General features: G+C 39.9%; 1 protein-coding gene across 3 annotated transcripts in view; it reads right to left on the reverse strand.

Annotated features, from left to right (window-relative positions):
* Positions 1–18535, reverse strand: part of BCKDHB (branched chain keto acid dehydrogenase E1 subunit beta) — a 277217-nt gene that overhangs the window by 9706 nt on the left and 248976 nt on the right. The window contains exon 10 of one of the 3 annotated variants that reach the window (XR_004645194.1): positions 4093–4221. The exons of the other annotated variants lie outside the window; for them this stretch is intronic. The gene's annotated coding sequence lies outside the window, so the exon portion shown is untranslated. The remainder of the gene's footprint in view (positions 1–4092; positions 4222–18535) is intronic. 3 annotated transcript variants of the gene reach the window in all.

An 18535-nucleotide genomic window follows, 5' to 3' on the forward strand; every position in this document is an offset into this window, starting at 1 on the left:
AGAGTTGACTAGTTTCTGTGTAGACAGACCCTGAGAGGCCCAGACTTAACAAAGTCTGCTTATTCAGGCCACCAGGCATGCAGAGAATCACAAATATACCCCACTAATCTGAAGGTGGACATGGAGCTTGTGTGAAATTTTAGCATCCTTAGTAGCCAACTCAAGAATGGCACTGAAGTATTCCTGCTTTCCCAAACAGCTTGGTGAGTGCAGGGATTGTGGCAATCTGGGATAGGTGAATCCAGTAGTAAGTTTTCCAGATAGTACTGATATGAATACCAATTATCATCTCACAAATTTTCTCTCATCCCCAGAATGTCCTCTGCAGACTCATCCTCCTGGCCAGGAAGAGGAAGGGGCAAGAGCAGAACCACAGACCTGCTCATGTAACCCTGGATCCAGTGGAGAACAGGGTCAAGATAAGAGATAAAAGATCTTGACCCTTCCTCCTAACATGTACTAAGATCTCCTGGTTGAACTTCTCCTTTCCTGGGCCCAGCAAGTGTGGAGAAGTCTCTTTCCTCGTAGCCCTCTTCCACTGAACCCATATAATCAGTTCCTGTCAAACACTCATGTTTCTCAATAGTGGGATGCTAGATATTTTCTCAGATTGCTGGATTGTCTTGAACACAAGGATATGCTGCAACCCAAGAGTGAGCTATTTGCCTAGGTTTGTATAAGGTCACCCCTCACCATTTATGATGGCATGGATAGGAGATACCTGTAACAGAAGTGAATTGCAGAAATGTCCTGTTTCTCCATATTACTCACATGCAATTGTATGGTAGCATCTTCTTTCAAAGCGGTTGGAAATAGAAAATGCAGGAGGAAAAGGATTTCCCTACCCTTTCTGAACTCCCCCATTACTCCCCCCTAGTGGTCAACTGGTTAGCTGTGTTGCCAATCTAGTTGTTTTCCAAATAGATATAATTGTTTTAAAAAATTTCTAGTTGGAAAAAAATTGCATTTAGTTGTTGGTCGGATGTTTGAATTGAAATTGAAACATTAATACACACTTTAAAAGCATATGTATGATAAAACACTTGTACCTGAAAAAGCATAATAGATTTCAAAAGTATGAACAAAGACTAGCTTCCTTACACAACTGAGTTTGTTGCGGCAATATTGGCATATTCATTTTGGTGATGTTGGCCAGCCTCATAATTTCAAATTATGATTGATAAACAACAACAAATCATCATAAAATCAAATGCTGATGTTTATTGGTGTTTTATTATGTTTAAAATGTGGGGCCAAGAATTAGCGCCAAATCGCCTTGCTGATGAAACTGTATGAAACTTGCTTACAGCAACCAGGCAGCCACAATAAATGTAACCCCCCTTTTTTTATTGAAATTTCATGAAAGTTTATGCCCACAGAGAAGGAAGTAATACAATTTATCATTCTTGGAACAACTAGATTAGTATGTTTTAGTGATTTTGCTTCAGAATGCCAGATTTGTGACTGGGAAATTTATATAAATATAAATTTTCTAGTAGGCTAAGATTTTTAAAATGCATAATATTTGCAAAGGTCATTATCTCACATCATTGCTATCTTGAGGGTTCGTTATCTCGGGGAGTTACTGAACTAAACCTTTTAATTATTATGATTTTTTCAAAAGTCAATTTAAATACATTTTTAAAAAAATAATATTTTTTGTTTTAGAAATCTAATACTTATGTTTTTCAGTTTTTACTATGGTGCCATCTTCACCCTCATGGTCTCACTCCTTGGCCCTCATCTTCCTATAAATTCGAATACCCCCTCTAACTTCAATTCCGGGGAAAACACTGGCAGTAGGTCATTCAATCCAACCCAGTATCATAGCATTTCCTAGTGAAAAGGTCAACCTATGAACTGTCCATGTGTGGATATATGTTTCCTTGGCAAATATCAAACAAACACTATGCTTTTTCTGGGATCTGTTTTCAGGCTGGCTTTCTTGTTGACCCTTCTGTTGGTACAGAGCTTTAGGATAGCAGTAGGGAAAAAGAAAATCACTATTTAAAGCTTGCAAAGCTTAGAGTCTTAAATAGCAATATTGAGAGTGGTAAGTTAACTTCAGATTGGGACATACCCCTCCGCTGAATCAGGAAATCACATTGATTTCCATATTTAATATGTGTTTGTCTTAACTGTCAACTAGAAGCATGAACATATGACTATCAGTATCCTGCTACGTGATTCATTTAAGTAACACCACTTCTTGCTACTTGGTATTATTTTCATTATAATGTGAGTTTAAGCATTTTAAGGTTGGATTTTCTTTATAAAGGCGAGATTAATGTTCTGAAAAGTGCTAGATGGAAAGTAACAGAGACCAAAAATCCTTTATTTTAACCCACAGACCAGCTACATCAAGCTTCCAAATCTGCCTCACCCCTGACTGGTGAAAAATCTTTATGGGGGAGACGATAGTGTACTCTCCATATGCAGTCAGTCCTTGGCCCCTGTACTGTGACTGCTGATAACAGTGCTTATTTTGGACATAGTAATGCCTGTTCAAAAATGGTCTGTACAGGGGTGGGGTGGAGATGCAGCACAGCAGCAGGAGCTCCCAGATGCATAGGGTGAATAGACCATCTGCACTCCACAGCCATCTAGCTCTATATGACATGACCCTACCTCCCCTTTTGGAATACCTAGCTGCCACAGGATCATGGACTGGGGGAGTCTACGCTCTCATGGCAGTGCAAGCCTGAAACTGTGGCCAGTCCCACCCCAGAAGTTTAGGGGTGAGTTTCATTGGAGCCTACTCCACACCTTGTGCATCTGTACAGAGGCCATTTAAGCTCTGGGCCTCAGTTTCAATTTTACTGGGGGCTGGTGCAATGTTGCAAACACTTTCCCACCAGGAGCTGGACTAACGCCACCATCTCATCTCACTTAGGCCATTCACCCGACAGCCATCAAAGAACAATGAATTTTAGTCACTACCAGGTGGAGTTCCCATACTTCGCTGAACAGGCTCCAGAAACACCATATTCAGAGGCACCACCTGGGATCTCAATCAGGGAGGGTGAAGTATAAAAAAAATTTACTGAGTGTTACCCGAAATTTTCCCGAATAGTATTGTTTTTGCGAGCTAACTAAGACAGCGATTCTTCAGCCTACGAAGAAGTGACTAAACAATCAAGTAATAATTACTTTAAATGGGGTGGGGGTCTTCTGTTCTGTGGGGTGGGGTTGTGACGAGAATTGGTGACTGGTATGGTGGCTGCAGGAGGAGCGAGAGGTAGAGTTTAGGGACTGTGGAGTGGAATTGAGAGATTTGGAGGGAGGAGGAGATTGGGGTAGACACTGTGGAGAAGGAATATTTATGGGCTAGAGTCCGGTGGGTCAAGCAGGGCGACCCTTACCAGATCTGAGCCTGAGCCATTAAGTAGAATTGGTGGGCAGGATTGGTGCTTTTCTGCACCATCCCCCAACTCCTTGCAGACAGGCTGGGCCCTTTGCACTAGGCAGATACCTGGGACTGAGTCAGCGTGTCCCACGCCATCTCAGGCATTACTAGGAGATGGGGTGGAGCTCAGCCTCCGGGGTGGTGGCTGCGCAGGCTGCATAGCAAAAAAGAGCCTGGCAGTGACAACGCCATTCCTCAGGCCACCACTGCCTGCTCCCCAGAACCAGCACCCCCGGAGCCAGCTACAAGTCCTTGGCATCCCGCCTCCCCCTCAGCACCAGCATGAGGAGGTCCTTCCGCGCTCCAGGTCTTCGGCGGCAATTCTGCGGCGGGTCTTTCACTCGCTCCGGGACCCGCTGCCGAAGTGCCCCGAAGACCGGGAGCGCGGAAGGACCCCCCCACCGCAGAATTGCCACCGACGACCGGGAGCGCGGAAGGACCCCCGCCTAGGGCGCCAAAACCCTGGCGCTGTTCCTGGAGTCAGCAGGAATCAATCAGCATCACCCTGCAGGGTTCCAACAGCACTTAAGAGGTTAATTCAACAGAAGAACCCTACCACCTTCTTGCAGTCGTTAGTGATCCACACTGAATTCAAACCAGCAACTTAGAAAGGTTCTATATTATTTCAATAATCTCCTTGAGCCAGTATGAATTCATTCTAATTGTAGTATTCAAACTGTACTTACGCATGGAGAGAGTTACATCCCAGCCTTCTTTTTTGTTTGGTTCAGGCTCTTAGTTTAATTCATCCAAGTATTACAATCTTTATAGTCCTTCTTAAGCGTTCCACATTGTTTAGTGTCCCTATTTAAAACCTAAAGAAATGTAATTTGGAAAAGTTGCATAATAAATACTGAAAAATAGAACCAAGTGATAACATAAATAGAATGAGTTTGTGCTCCAGTAATGGTCTCTCCTTACTGACAGATAGTGGTAAAGCCAAGACATTTACTGATGAAGTGGTTGCAGACTTTCATTCTATTAATGTTATCACTATCATACCTAATTTAAAATAAAAATAAATTTTAAGACTTCCAAAACCGCCGCTTGGATTTTCTCTTTATAGGGAGAGAATCCCAAATGGATGTTAAAGTCAGCCTTTATGCTGCAATTTAAAAATTGTGAGAGTTTTATACTGCATTTTAAAAGCCTTTCATCTTGAGCACATACACTGCTTAGAAATTTTTAAAGCTCTCAGAAGTGCTAGCTGGATGTGTGATGGAGGCTTGATCACAATCCAAAAAAAAAAAAAAAAAAAAAGTGATGGAACTACAATGTGTTTGAACTTGGGGCTGTTTGGGGCTTTTTAAAAAAATATGTGCCTGACCGTGAGGATTTTCTTTTGCACATTGACAAATAAGAAATTTTATTTTATCAACAAGCTATTTCAGAGGTGGAAAATGAGGTCTCAACCGTGCAATTAAATCCATGTGGGTGAAGCACTGCAACCGCACAATCCCCCTGAAGTCAATGTAGTTTCGTGCGGGAACATACCCATATGGATCTCATTGCAGGATCAGTACTGTACTCTGTGCTTCACTTCTTGTTAATCATGGAATAAGTGATATTTTAGCAAACTGATTGGCTGATAAAAAAACTGCATTAGGTATAATGAAAAATAATATATGAAGTTAAGGTAACAAATTGGTTATTTTCTTACATAAAACTTCTTTAAATGAATGTTCATTATCATACTTACAATATATTATTTTAAATAATTCTGTGGGAAAGTCCTCTAAGAACCTAAGAATGGCCATACTGGGTCAGACCAATGGTCCATCTAGCCCAGCATCTAGTCTTCTGACAGTGGCCCAATGCCAGGTGTTTCAGAGGGAAAGAAGAGAACAGGCAATCATAGAGTGATCCAGTATCCAGATATACTCTACAACAGTATATCTTAGACTCATGACTTTAAGGCCAGAAAGGACCATCACAATCATCTAGTCTGACCTCCTGCACATTGCAGACCATAGAAACTGACCCACCCACTCCTGTAATAGGCCCATAATCTCTGGCTGAGATACTAAATCTTGATTTAAAATCTTCAGGTTACAGAGAATTCACCATTTACACTGGTCCAAACCAGCAAGTGACCAGTACCTGACGCTGCAGAAGATGGCAAAAAACCCCAGGGTCTCTGCCTTCTGACCTTGGGGAAAATTCCTTCCCAACCCCCAAATATGGTGATCAGTTAGACTCTAAGCATGTGGGTGAGAGACCCGAGAAAGAATTCTCTATTGTAACTCAAAGCTCTCCTCAGCTAGTGTCCCATCTTTGGCCACTGGAGGTGTTTGCTAATATCAGATCCTTTTACAGGGACTTTAATTATTTAAGCCACCATAGCTACCTTTACATTCTCTGGATGCTGAATTAGGATCTGATGCCACAAATACTATAAGTTTAATATTTAGTAGCATGAGCAGTCCCTCTGAAGTCAGTAACAATGTCAATGGCGCCAGTTACTACTGACAGAAGCTCAGTAAACTGGTAAAATCTAGGCTTTCAAATTTATTACTAGTTTACAGATTTGCTGAAAATATTTATAAGAATAATAACTTTTAGAATGTTTTCACATAACTTGGAATGAAATCATACTGCAGAGAATGAGGCATACATTTGGTGTTGTCAGGTGCTGTTTCCTGGTATTCAGGCCTAGTGGTTGGAACAAAGGTTGAAGCCAGGTGTAGGGTCAGGACTGGGCCAAGGGTGGCTCTGGAATCAGATACGGGGACAAGCTGGGGTCAGAATAGAGATTAAAATCTCTAGACAAGCCAGAATGAGTACTGTAGCCAGGTCGAAGCTGGGCGGTCAGAGTCCAGGGACAAGTTAAGTCAGTACCATAGTTGGGCTCCAAGTACAGGCCAAAGCCGGGTAATCAGAGTTTGAGGCTTAGGAAGCAGAGGGGAGGCTGGTGCAGGTCAGTAATGGAGCTGGAGCAAGGACAAGACTGGAACAGGGCTCTGGCAAGGCTGCGGCATGAACAAGAACAGGATCAAAAGCAGGCTGTGAGTCAAAAGTGTCTTTTACACTGCAAGGCTGCAGGAGGGTTTGAGGCCGGGTAATGCTAATTTTAGGAAGGAAATGTGTAATGGTATCTTTTTATCCCCAGCCAAATAAATAAGACTTTTCCACAAAATTACAGATTATGAAATGGATTATCTGATAGGTTACTGATTTGCTGATTGTAACCCAAGCAAATAAGATGACATTGAGGAGTATATAGGACAATACATTAGTAAATTTACAGTATTAGTAAGTCTTTCATGCAGGTGAACAGCTCTCTTTATATTGTCTATCAGCATATTCTACACTTTCAGCCCATCAGCCCCATATAAAGTGTGGTCTTGAAGAACACTTAATTCTCCATGTGACAGACCATGTTAAATAACATATTTTACATGGATTCTTGTTCACAGCAGCTGTATAATAATATAAGACTGTATGAGGATAACCAAAGCAGCTTGATGGATAATATGACACTGCAACATCTGTTGTACATATTGTTGCGCCAGACCATTTGCACCTGTGTCGCCATACTGTACAGAAAATGGGACTGGAAGTGTAATATGCACAGGAATCTAATCCCTTATAAAGAGCTGATGTGCAAAAGCCTATTTTACAAGCCTACTGGGAAACTGGTACACTGAACATATGCACAGAGCTTCCCCCACTCTCACTCCTTCACACTCATAGAAATATAACAGGCCTCATTTTGATGTCAGTGGAGTTATTCCATATTTACCTTGGGGCACGAGAGAACAAAATTTGTCCCAAAGAATTTTTGTGCACAATGCTAAGGCCTTAGATATCTCTCCATATGTTTAGATAAAATTATTCTACAATGAACAATTCCAGAAACCTGATACCTTCTGAAGAAAAGTGCTTAGGAAAAGACAGATCTAAACATTCAATACTAGAAATTCAATACTTTTGCGAGGTGAAGTAGATACCTGGCTTATGATTCAGTGTAGGTACTTTTGAAAAAAAATGTTTGGAAGAGAGCCACGTGGGTATTTGGTATTATGATGTAAAACTTCTCCACACTATTAAAAATAAAAGAACATATCATCCTCTCCTTTGAAGAAGTGTTTAAAAAGGGACATATGTGGCTGAGAATTCACATTAAAAACATGGCAGTGATACATATGAAAAGTGTCCAGATAAGACACAAAATCACTCCCCACAAGCTAAAATTTTAGGGATGACATTCTGGTCCCAATCAAGTAATTGGGAGTTTTGCCATTGACTTTCCATCAGGCCAAGATTTCACTCTAAAACTTAATAGGAGAATACCTGGTCATGCTATAAAGGCATTTTAGCTACCCATGCTCTCTAATCTTAACTATGTGGCCATTTAGATACATTTAAGGGAAGTGTTTCAAAAGTGACCCAGAGATTTAGGAGCAGAAATCCCTTTGAAAATCCATTCTCAACATTCATAAAGTGATCACTCTAACCAAGCACTTCAGAACAAAACTGTGCCCTATCTTTACAGATGGTAAATGCAAGGATTTGCTAAACTTTGCATGATTGTATTCTAAATTTGTTTTCTGTGTCAGATAATCTGCCTTTTTGATTTTTCTCCCCACATTTTTAGCATGCTGCAGTGGAAAACTTTCACAAAGATTACTGCTGATTACTGAATCAGCAATGTGCATAAGCACACACCTACCTTTAAACCATGTGAGTAATCAAATTGAAGTCAATGGGACTACTCAAGTGTTTAAAGTTAAGCATGAGTTGAGTACCTTGTTGAATTGGGGCCACTGTTATTGGACAGAAATGTTGAATAATCTATTAGAAGTTATAGATATATGCAAAGAGATATGATTTGAGCAACATGATAAAACTATTAAACTAATACATGCTTTGAAATACTTTAGGTTGAAAATGAATATTCCCCATCCCTTTCCAACCTGCAAGAGATTAAAATCACTGCAGTTCTTTCCAACAACTTCACAAATTGGACTAAGTGCTTATATGCATCTGGCTATTAACTGAAGACTATTTAGAAATGTTCCCATAGTGCCTCGCCTGACAGGCAATTTGCAGCATCCAGTGTTACTGATATACAGAGTTACACATGCAAATGCTTGGCTGCAAATTGATACTGGGTTGCTTTCCAGACTTCTGGGAAATGGTGGACTGGTTCTGTGAGTAGCAAATTATGCATTACTTAGTTAAAGGAAGAGCAGGAAAGAAAGAGAAGACACACAAAGGGAGATGATTTTTTTCCTTTAAGTATCCCACTTCTGTGTCTTCTATTCTTTTCCTTTGCCCACCTTCATGTGTTTATGATCCATTTCTCATCCTCTCTTGCTACATATAAACAATAGCAGACAATACAAAAATATTTTCATCTTTTTAAAGTTACCTCAGCATTTGAAGTCTTTTAAAACTCCATGTTATTGATGTAATATTGTGTGTCCCAGTAGGCACATTCTTGCTCTCAGTTATTATTTTACAGCACTCAGTAGTGTGCAAGGCACTTTATATAAAAAGTAAAAACCAAGGTCCTTACCCCAAAATGATTATACTATAGATTTTAGTCGTGATGCAAGTGAGAAGAATAAATACACAGAAGTGGAGATGGAAGTCGGCAGCACAAAGGTTACAATAAGATTATATAATTCCTCAGTTACCGGATGGGTATATCTTGATGGCTCTGTAACAATTTTTTTTTAAATGTAGGAGCTCACTTCTTGTTAGTGACATAGCAAAAATTAATTTTAAGGAGGGGTATGCACAAGGAGAGGATGGCAATATTTTTGTCATCTCTTCTACTATTAGATATTTTCTGATATGTATGCAACAGGAACCACAATAACCACAATGCCAAGATCCATTACATTGTAAGTAAAACAATATTTCTGTTGTTGTTTTTTGAAGAGGTTTTTTTTTTTTTTTTTTTACTAGATGGTCCAAATTGTTAAATTTGGAGGAAGCAGATGGCAGGCTGTTCAAATCTATAAATTTAATTTGATTCATTAGACAGATAGGGACTGGCTGCAAAGGTCAGGACCAGTTCTCAACTTTTTTGAAGTTTGGGCATATTGGATTTAGGAGTTTAGTTAGTTGTCAGATCTATAGTTTTGAAAAGGCTACTGGGAGTCCATAAACTTTTCAGAGAGGAAAGTCAAATTAGCTCTAGAGATTCACTGTGTTTTATGGTATTTTCTAATATATGTTTGTCATAAATCATATATGTGCAGAGTTGAAGAACAGACTTTTGCATCTCACATTTCTCTACTGAAATGTCATCACTCACTTCTGCACTCACTTTACCTACAATCCCTCAATTTAACTTGTCACAGGCCATTTAGTGACCTAACAATGAGTTGAATCTTATTTGTTAAGACACATTATACTTGAAGAAATTTCTTTTTTATGTGAAAGATTCCTGCATAAGGAATAAATCAGATTAAAAAAAGATTTCTAAGAAATGTTCAGCATTCTAAGGACTTAGCTGATCAAATGCAAATTACCTTTAAGTCTGTTTCATGCAAACACAATAAATAATTAATAAAAGTCAGATATTAAAAAAAAAAAGGCAAATATCTCAAATTTCCAAAGAGGTTGAAGTGTCTCAAAGTTTGCAGCACAAAACCTTTCCTTACAGCTGAAAGCACCAGCTGCTGTGAGTTTGTAAATGGAATTTGCTTTGACTATGTGTATATAGTTATATTCTTATGAATGGCCACTTGTTTCATGAGCTGTGTAATACTGTACTTGTGCAAGTTACTTCCTTTAAGTTATGGTATTTTTGGAGGGAGGAAACTAATTTTTTTAAATTTGCTTGGCAACAACTAACTTCAAATACTTACTGAAAACCTATTCCTGATAGTTCTAGGAACACCCCCACCTTTCCCCCCCCCCACCCCAACAGATGGAATTAGCAGTAATTTTGGAGATAGAAAGGTGTGGTTAGGGGGAGTGGCCAGACGGTAATGAATTCCAGCAATCCCCAACTGGCATACACCACAGGCAAACTTTAGAGCAGACTCCAGTCTGTTCTTAATTGCTCCTGGGCCAAATCTCTGACTCCCACTCTTGCTGGACACTCAGCATAAAATAGGCACTCCTATTTACTTTCTCACATAACACAAGAACAAGGGGACACTCAATGCAATTGAAAGACAACAAATTTAAAGCTAAAAATACTTGTTTTTAATGTGAACAACAGAAAATCAACCTGTGGAACTCATTGCCACAAGATTTTGAGACCAAGAGGGCATTAGTTGTCAAAAAAGATTGGCCATACTGGGTGGCAGCACACAGATCAACACAAAACAGTGTAATGTAATTTATATGAATAATGAGAACATCCACAGTTACACCCTAGATAGTATATAAAATTCTCCACCTTAACATTAAATTGACTTATTCTTTCTGAACTTAAGTTCCTTGTGTTCTTAAAAAGAAAGGAAAAGAAAAAGGAAGTAGTTTGATCTCTCAGAGGGGTCAACCATTCAAACATCTCACTGCCTGCAAGAATTCTGCACTTCCTTCAGAAACAGCACATACGCTGGTCTGGAGCTTGTGGGAAATTGGGGAAGTGGCATGGGGCTGTATCTGGGAAGGTTTGGCTGTATTGGGGGGCACCATACAGCTCACCACAAGATATGTAATGTAATAATGTAAATGCAAAAGCAGAGATGATCTGAAAACAAATCTTATCTTTTTGTTCATAATAGATGAGGTCCCTAATATATAAATCCCATAATAAAGCAGGAACAGATCATCAAACTATTAGCTGGAAACTCTATAGGATCACAAGAAAGGCCAATTTATTTTGGAAATCCATTTCCGCAGCCATCAGCATTACAGGTAGTCCTCGACCTTACAACGTTTGACTTAGGACAAACGGCACTTACGATGTTTCTGAATTGACTCCCTGATTCGACTTACAACAATTGGTTTTGACTTAACGATGCTTGGTTCCACAATGGAGTGTATTGCAGGTCCGAGTTACGTTTTGACTTACAACGCACTTTTCAGGAACCAATTGTGTTGCAAGTCCAAGGACTGCTTGTATTAAATTTGGACCTGAAATAATACTACTTTTAAGAGCTGTCATTTGCCTCCCATCTGTTTTTTAACTGGATGGTCCATTTTTGAAACAGACTGTCACTGTCCTGGCTTTTTAAAACAATCTTTTTTTCCTGGCTTCCATTCAGTCTTCTATTCACATGGCAGCTCTTTCATGCTACATGCCCAGATTCCTGAACTACCTATTCCTGTAAATCACCAATTGGAAGTGCTGGCTCCTGAAGCAGCTGATTTAAAATAGCACAGAAACAAGGCAGTGGATCAGCAGCAGGATAACTAAGCCCCTGGATGATAAATAGTTTTTAAAAACTGATGCAAAATTTCTGATCCTTTTGCATGTGTCACAGCCTTCAGGGCACTGTGAGACATGCTTGATCATCAGCACCAACACCTGCTCTCCCTCAGAATGAACCCTCACATGTGGGTGGATCTGTCCCAGATCCCGTTCAGCGCATGAGATCCTTTGGTGGCAAAAAGAAAACGTTATATTTAAACACGAAAAGTTGGAAAAAGAGACACAAGGGGGGAAACAAAATACTAATGAATGATTAATGCCCACAAACAGCAGCAATTAAGACAGCCTAGGTAAGCATTTCAAAACATTAAAACATTCTTTCTGATACATATTAGAACATTGCAAGAGTCTAGCACCTAGAATACTGTGTCCATATTTGGGCACTTCATTACCAGGAAGATGTAGACAAACTGGAAGTTGTCCACAGAAGAGCAGTAAAAATAGTGAAGGAGGCTGGAGAAATAAAGTTCTAAGGAAAAGAAAGAAACGAGTATGTTTAACTTAGCTTGTCTAAATAATGACTACAGGAAGCAGGAGATATGATAAGAGTCTACAAATATTTGAATGGTGTAAACATCAGAGAGGTAGAGAGGGCTACCTGGGATCAAATGAAGAAAAAGGAAAATTTAGGATAAATTTAGGAAATACTTCTTAACTGATAACAGACAGTTTACTAGTCTCCAAAGGGGCATGGTGGGAACCTTATCCTTTGAGATATTTAAAACTAGACTGGATGAAGCAGTAGGGAAATGTCCTGCAGGAAACGATCCTACTCTAGTAATGGTATGAACCCAATAGGCCTTTTCATGCTATACTTTCTATGATAATATAATGCAGGATTGACAGGGTTTTTTAAATCCTGTGATTTACCAGAGGTTAGACTACATGATCTGGTGGTCCCTTCTGTCCTTAGACTCTATGACTCTTATTTGAAGTCAGTGGGATTGGCTCCTTGGTTAGTAACAGTGGGAAGCTAGACATCTTGGGAGTAGAGCTGTACAAAAATTGAATAATGTCAGCGACATTGCCATGGTGTCTGTGAAAAAAGTGAAACCTTTTCTGTGCATGTCAAATTCCTTTTCTTTGTCACAGAAACAAACCAATAAAAATCCCTCTCTTCCCTCATTACCCCATCCCTCCCCAAAACCCTTACCCCACTTTTGCATGTAGATTAGAAAACACCGTCATAACTATTTTGACTATAAAATGGCCAACATGCTCAGTGAAAATTATATATGATTAAAATATATCCCTGGGTAAATTTGTCCTGAGGTAGACTTGAATGATTTTTACCCCCAAAACGATTCCCTGGCAGATATAATGAAGTTTTGCCCTGGCAAGTTTACAGTTTGTATGATATGAGGCATGACTCCTCTCCACAAAATCTACTGCACAGGACAGAAGGAACCTGCATGGAGGGTCCCCAGAACACTAATACGAGGGTGCAACTGGAGCCCAGATTGCCAGAAGCAGCTCTTATATTAAGGCAATGGTGATTTTTTAAAATGTATTTTTTTCTTTGGAGGATGAATGCTGACCTTGCTGATGGCCACTTTCCAGAGACAATTCTACACAAATAATACCCTGAATTGATTTTTGGCCCCTCAGCACTTCAGCAGATCCAGATGAAATCTGGATACCATCTAAAGTCTATCTCCCAAATCACTTATACTTTATACTATGTACCTGAAGTCTTCTTTTAAGATTCTTTTGGTTCAATCTTTTGTAAAATGTGAGAATGCTGATTGAGCTCAAGAAGTAAGTTAATGACAACAATGGCAGAAGAAAAAAGGGACAAATTACAATACATAGATGTATTTATAAACAAAAAAGGGAACCTGAATGCCAGAAGTGCATATCTTCTCCCTCAGCTGTACACACTGGTATCACATCATTAGGATTACTATCTTGAACTCATAACTGTTATTCATACTTTATTTAGTACAAAGTGACACTTTTTCTCTCTCTTTGTCTGTGATTTAATACCATTACTAATTGTTACTAAAGTCTTGCATGGTTTATCCATTGAAAATCATAGCCATTTGCTACTATGCCAGCCTCCAAATTCTATACACATACGAAAATGTCCTACATGTTACAGACCCATTCCAATTTACAACACTAAAATCAAGCCACAGAGAAGAACCTCAATACATCTGCAAACTCCAAAAAGTAGGGCGGTAGCCTGAAGAAATATTTAAAGAGACATAGCAAAGCCAAAGCATGCTCCTCAGGGTGTGGGCAGGAACAGAACATTATTATTGTGCAGAATTTTTAACTTGCAATCAGCAAAAATATGGCAAAATCAGTATGGCAAAAACTAACTGTATCAGTGGATGTTTAAGTACACCTCTACCCCAATATAACACGAATTTGGATATAACGCAGTAAAGCAGTGCTCCGGGGGGGTGGGCCTGTGCACTCTGGCGGATCAAAGCAAGTTTGATATAACGCAGTTTCACCTATAACACGATACGATTTTTTGGCTCCCGAGGTCAGCGTTATATCAGGGTAGAGGTATATATGCAAAATGTCTGCACATGTACTGGGTTCAAGGTCCTCAAAAAAGGCTGCTGCACATTTTCATACAGTGTTGTAGGGCCTTAGTACTACTTATGTAAGAATTAGTACAAGGATCTACATACACTCTATAGACTTGATACAAAGCCCATTGAAGACACATACGATTACTTCAGCTGGCTTTGGGCCAAGCCTGACAAAGTATGTGCAGAGTTTTGTTTTATTTTGTTTTTATTTCTTACCGCATCTACTCAAGCCTGGATCCTGAAAACAGTTATGCATGTGCTTTACTTTAAGCAAATGAACAAATCCACTAGACTACTAGCCTGCATATATTACTCATGTGTGTAAATATTGGCAGCTTATTTACCACTAACAATTTTTCTCGTGGCTGAACAGCATGATACATATTTGCTCACTTTTTTGGTAAGTGAGGATCTTACCCCTTCCTGCTCTTTTTAATTACAGAGAGGATATTGCATTAATAATTAAACTCAGATTTTTTTTTATGTAATATTATCACCAGGCAGGACCCACAATCCTATTTTTAAAATCTTTCAAAAACATTTTCTGATTAAGTTAAATGTGCCATCCGAGAAATCACTGAAAGAACTTGCGTTTAGAGTTTTAATAGCTAGTGAATGACATGTTTATTTTCACAGCTGTCTATGCAGATCAGGCTTCCCTGCAATGAAGCACCTTGTCAACCTACATATCCTGCATTTCATACCCTTCCTAGGGGGAGTAACACTTTACTCATCACATGCTAACAATACTCTAAGGAGAAGTACTTCTAGTTAGTTTTATGATGTAATTTCGGACAATACATTTCCCATTTTGTTCTAGCAAGGTGAGTTTTCTGACAGCACACCATACTGATCAATTTGTCACAAAACATGTGAACCTAAATTCTGTAAATTGTTTATATGTTTATCTTCAAACTGAGAGCATATTTCTTCAGGTTTCCACTACAACAATGTACTTTTAAATCTATGTACTTCAAATTAATTTGCTTGACTTTTCAGAACAATTGGCTGAAATATTGCAACACAGAAAGCTAAAGAAAATCTCACATTAAATATACTTTTGTAAAATAGAAAAATTAACTGTTATTTTTATTCTAATCGCTGTACTGATGAGTCAACTCCGATATTGAAGAATCCTATAAAATTTAATGGAGGTGAAAGTGACGGGTTTTACAGATACTAAATAGGATTCTATAACAAATTACATTAAAAAAAGTCAAATTTGATAGAAAATTAAAACTTGTGTATAGAATGTTCACCATGTACAGAATTTAACAGAGAATTCTATCCTTGCTATAGAATGCTATAAGTTCATTTAAAAATTCTATAGCGAGGTTGTCATTTCTTATTGAATTATGCAGGACTTTCCCATAAGGAGTGTCTTTTCCTCCTTCTTCTAGATATGCACTTTTCTGACAGTTTTAACCACTTTTCCATACAACCCCTATATTATTTTCCCAGACAATATGTTGCATAGCTGCTCCATTATAAAAATATATATTGAAGAGCATTAGTCTTATTGTCCCATTCACTGAGGTCAACCTCAGCCTGGACCAATCTACACGGGAGGTCCACTTCCTAGACACCACGGTACAAACAAGTGATGGTCATGTTAACACCACCGTATACCGAAAACCCACCGACTGCTATGCCTACCTTCCTGCCTCCAGCTTCCATCGCGGACACACCACACGATCCATCGTCTACAGCCAAGCACTGAGGTACAACCGCATTTGCTCCAACCCCTCAGAGACCAACACCTACAAGATCTTCACCAAGCATTCTCAAAACTACGATACCCGCACGAGGAAATAAGGAAACAAATCAACAGAGCCAGACGTGTACCCAGAAGCCTCCTGCTGCAAGACAAGCCCAAGAAAGAAATCAACAGAACTCCACTGGCCATCACCTACAGTCCTCAGCTAAAACCTCTCCAATGCATCATCGGTGATCTACAACCCTTCCTGGACAATGATCCCTCATTGTCACAGGCCTTGGGAGGCAGGCCAGTCCTCGCCCACACACAACCCGCCAATCTTAAGCATATTCTTACCAGCAACCACACACCGCACCATAGTAACTCTAACTCAGGAACCAATCCATGCAACAAATCTTGATGCCAATTCTGCCCACATATTCACACCAACGACGCCATCACAGGACCTAACCAGATCAGCCACAACATCACCGACTCATTTACCTGCACGTCCACCAATGTAATATACGCCATCATGTGCCAGCAATGCCCCTCTGCTATGTACATCAGCCAAACTGGACAATCCCTACGTAAAAGGATAAATGTACACAAGTCAGATATTAGGAATGACGACATACAAAAACCTGTAGGAGAACACTTTACACTGGACACACAATAGCAGATTTAAAGGTAGCCATCCTGCAGCAAAAAAACTTCAGGACCAGACTTCAAAGAGAAACTGCTGAACTTCAGTTCATTTGCAAATTTGACACCATCAACTCAGGATTAAACAAAGACTGTCAATGGCTAGCCAACTACAAAAGCAGTTTCTCCTCCCTTGGTGTTCACACCTCAACTGCTAGAAGACAGCCTCTTCCTCCCTGATTGAACTAACCTCGTTATCTCTAGACTGATTCTTGCCTGCATATTTATACCTGCCTCTGGAAATTTCCACTACATAGATTCATAGACTTTAAGGTCATACGGGACCATTATGATCATCTAGTCTGACCTCCTGCACAACGCAGGCCACAGAATCTCACCTACCCACTCCTGTAATAAACCCCTAACCTATGTCTGAGTTATTGAAGTCCTCAAATCGTGGCTTAAAGACCTCAAGGTGCAGAGAATCCTCCAGCAAGTGACCCATGCCCCACGCTGTAGAGGAAGGCAAAAAACCTCCAGGGCCTCTGCCAATCTGCCCTGGAGGAAAATTCCTTCCCGACCCCAAATATGGCGATCAGTTAAACCCTGCGCATGTGGGCAAGACTCACTAGCCAGCACCCAGGAAAGAATTCTCTGTAGTAACTCAGATCCCTCCCCATCTAACATCCCATCACAGACCATTGGGCATATTTACCTGCTAATAATCAAAGATCAATTAATTGCCAAATTAGGCTATCCCATCATACCATCCCCTCCATAAACTTATCAAGCTTAGTCTTGAAGCCAGATATGTCTTTTGCCCCCACTGCTCCCCTTGGAAGGCTGTTCCAGAACTTCACTCCTCTGATGGTTAGAAACCTTTGTCTAATTTCAAGTCTAAACTTCCTAATGTCCAGTTTATATCCATTTGTTCTTGTGTCCACATTGGAACTAAGCTTAAATAATTCCTCTCCCTCCCTGATATTTATCCCTCCGATATATTTATAAAGAGCAATCATATCTCCCCTCAGCCTTCTTTTGGTTAGGCTAAACAAGCCAAGCTCTTTGAGTCTCCTTTCATAAGACAGGTTTTCCATTCCTTGGATCAGGGCGGGAGGGATAGCTCAGTGGTTTGAGCATTGGCCTGCTAAACCCAGGGTTGTGAGTTCAATCCTTGCGGGAGCCACTTGGGAATCTGGGGCAAAAATCAGTAGTTGGTCCTGCTAGTGAAGGCAGGGGGCTGGACTCGATGACCTTTCAATGTCCCTTCCAGTTCTAGGAGATGGGAATATCTCCATTTATTATCCTAGTAGACCTTCTCTGTACCTGTTCCAGTTTGAATTCATCCTTCTTAAACATGGGAGACCAGAACTGCACACAATATTCCAGATGAGGTCTCACCAGTGCCTTGTATAACGGTACTAACACCTCCTTATCTTTACTGGAAATACCTCGCCTGATGCATCCCAAGACCGCATTAGCTTTTTTAACGGCCATATCACATTGGCGGCTCATAGTCATCCTGTGATCAACCAATACTCCTGTGATCAACCAATACTCCAATGTCCTTCTCCTCCTCTGTTACTTCCAACTGATGTGTCCCCAATTTATAACCAAAATTCTTGTTATTAATCCCTAAATACATGACCTTGCACTTTTCACTATTAAATTTCATCCTATTATTATTACTCCAGTTTACAAGGTCATCCAGATCTTCCTGTATGATATCCTGGTCCTTCTCTGTATTAGCAATACCTCCCAGCTTTGTGTCATCTGCAAACTTTATTAGCACATTCCCACTTTTTGTGCCAAGGTCAGTAATAAAAAGATTAAATAAGATTGGTCCCAAAAACTGTCAGGCCCTTCCAGCCTGATAGTTCACCTTTCAGTATGACCTG

Source organism: Trachemys scripta, chromosome 3, assembly GCF_013100865.1.
Source record: "Trachemys scripta elegans isolate TJP31775 chromosome 3, CAS_Tse_1.0, whole genome shotgun sequence".
NCBI classification, from domain to species: domain Eukaryota; kingdom Metazoa; phylum Chordata; order Testudines; family Emydidae; genus Trachemys; species Trachemys scripta.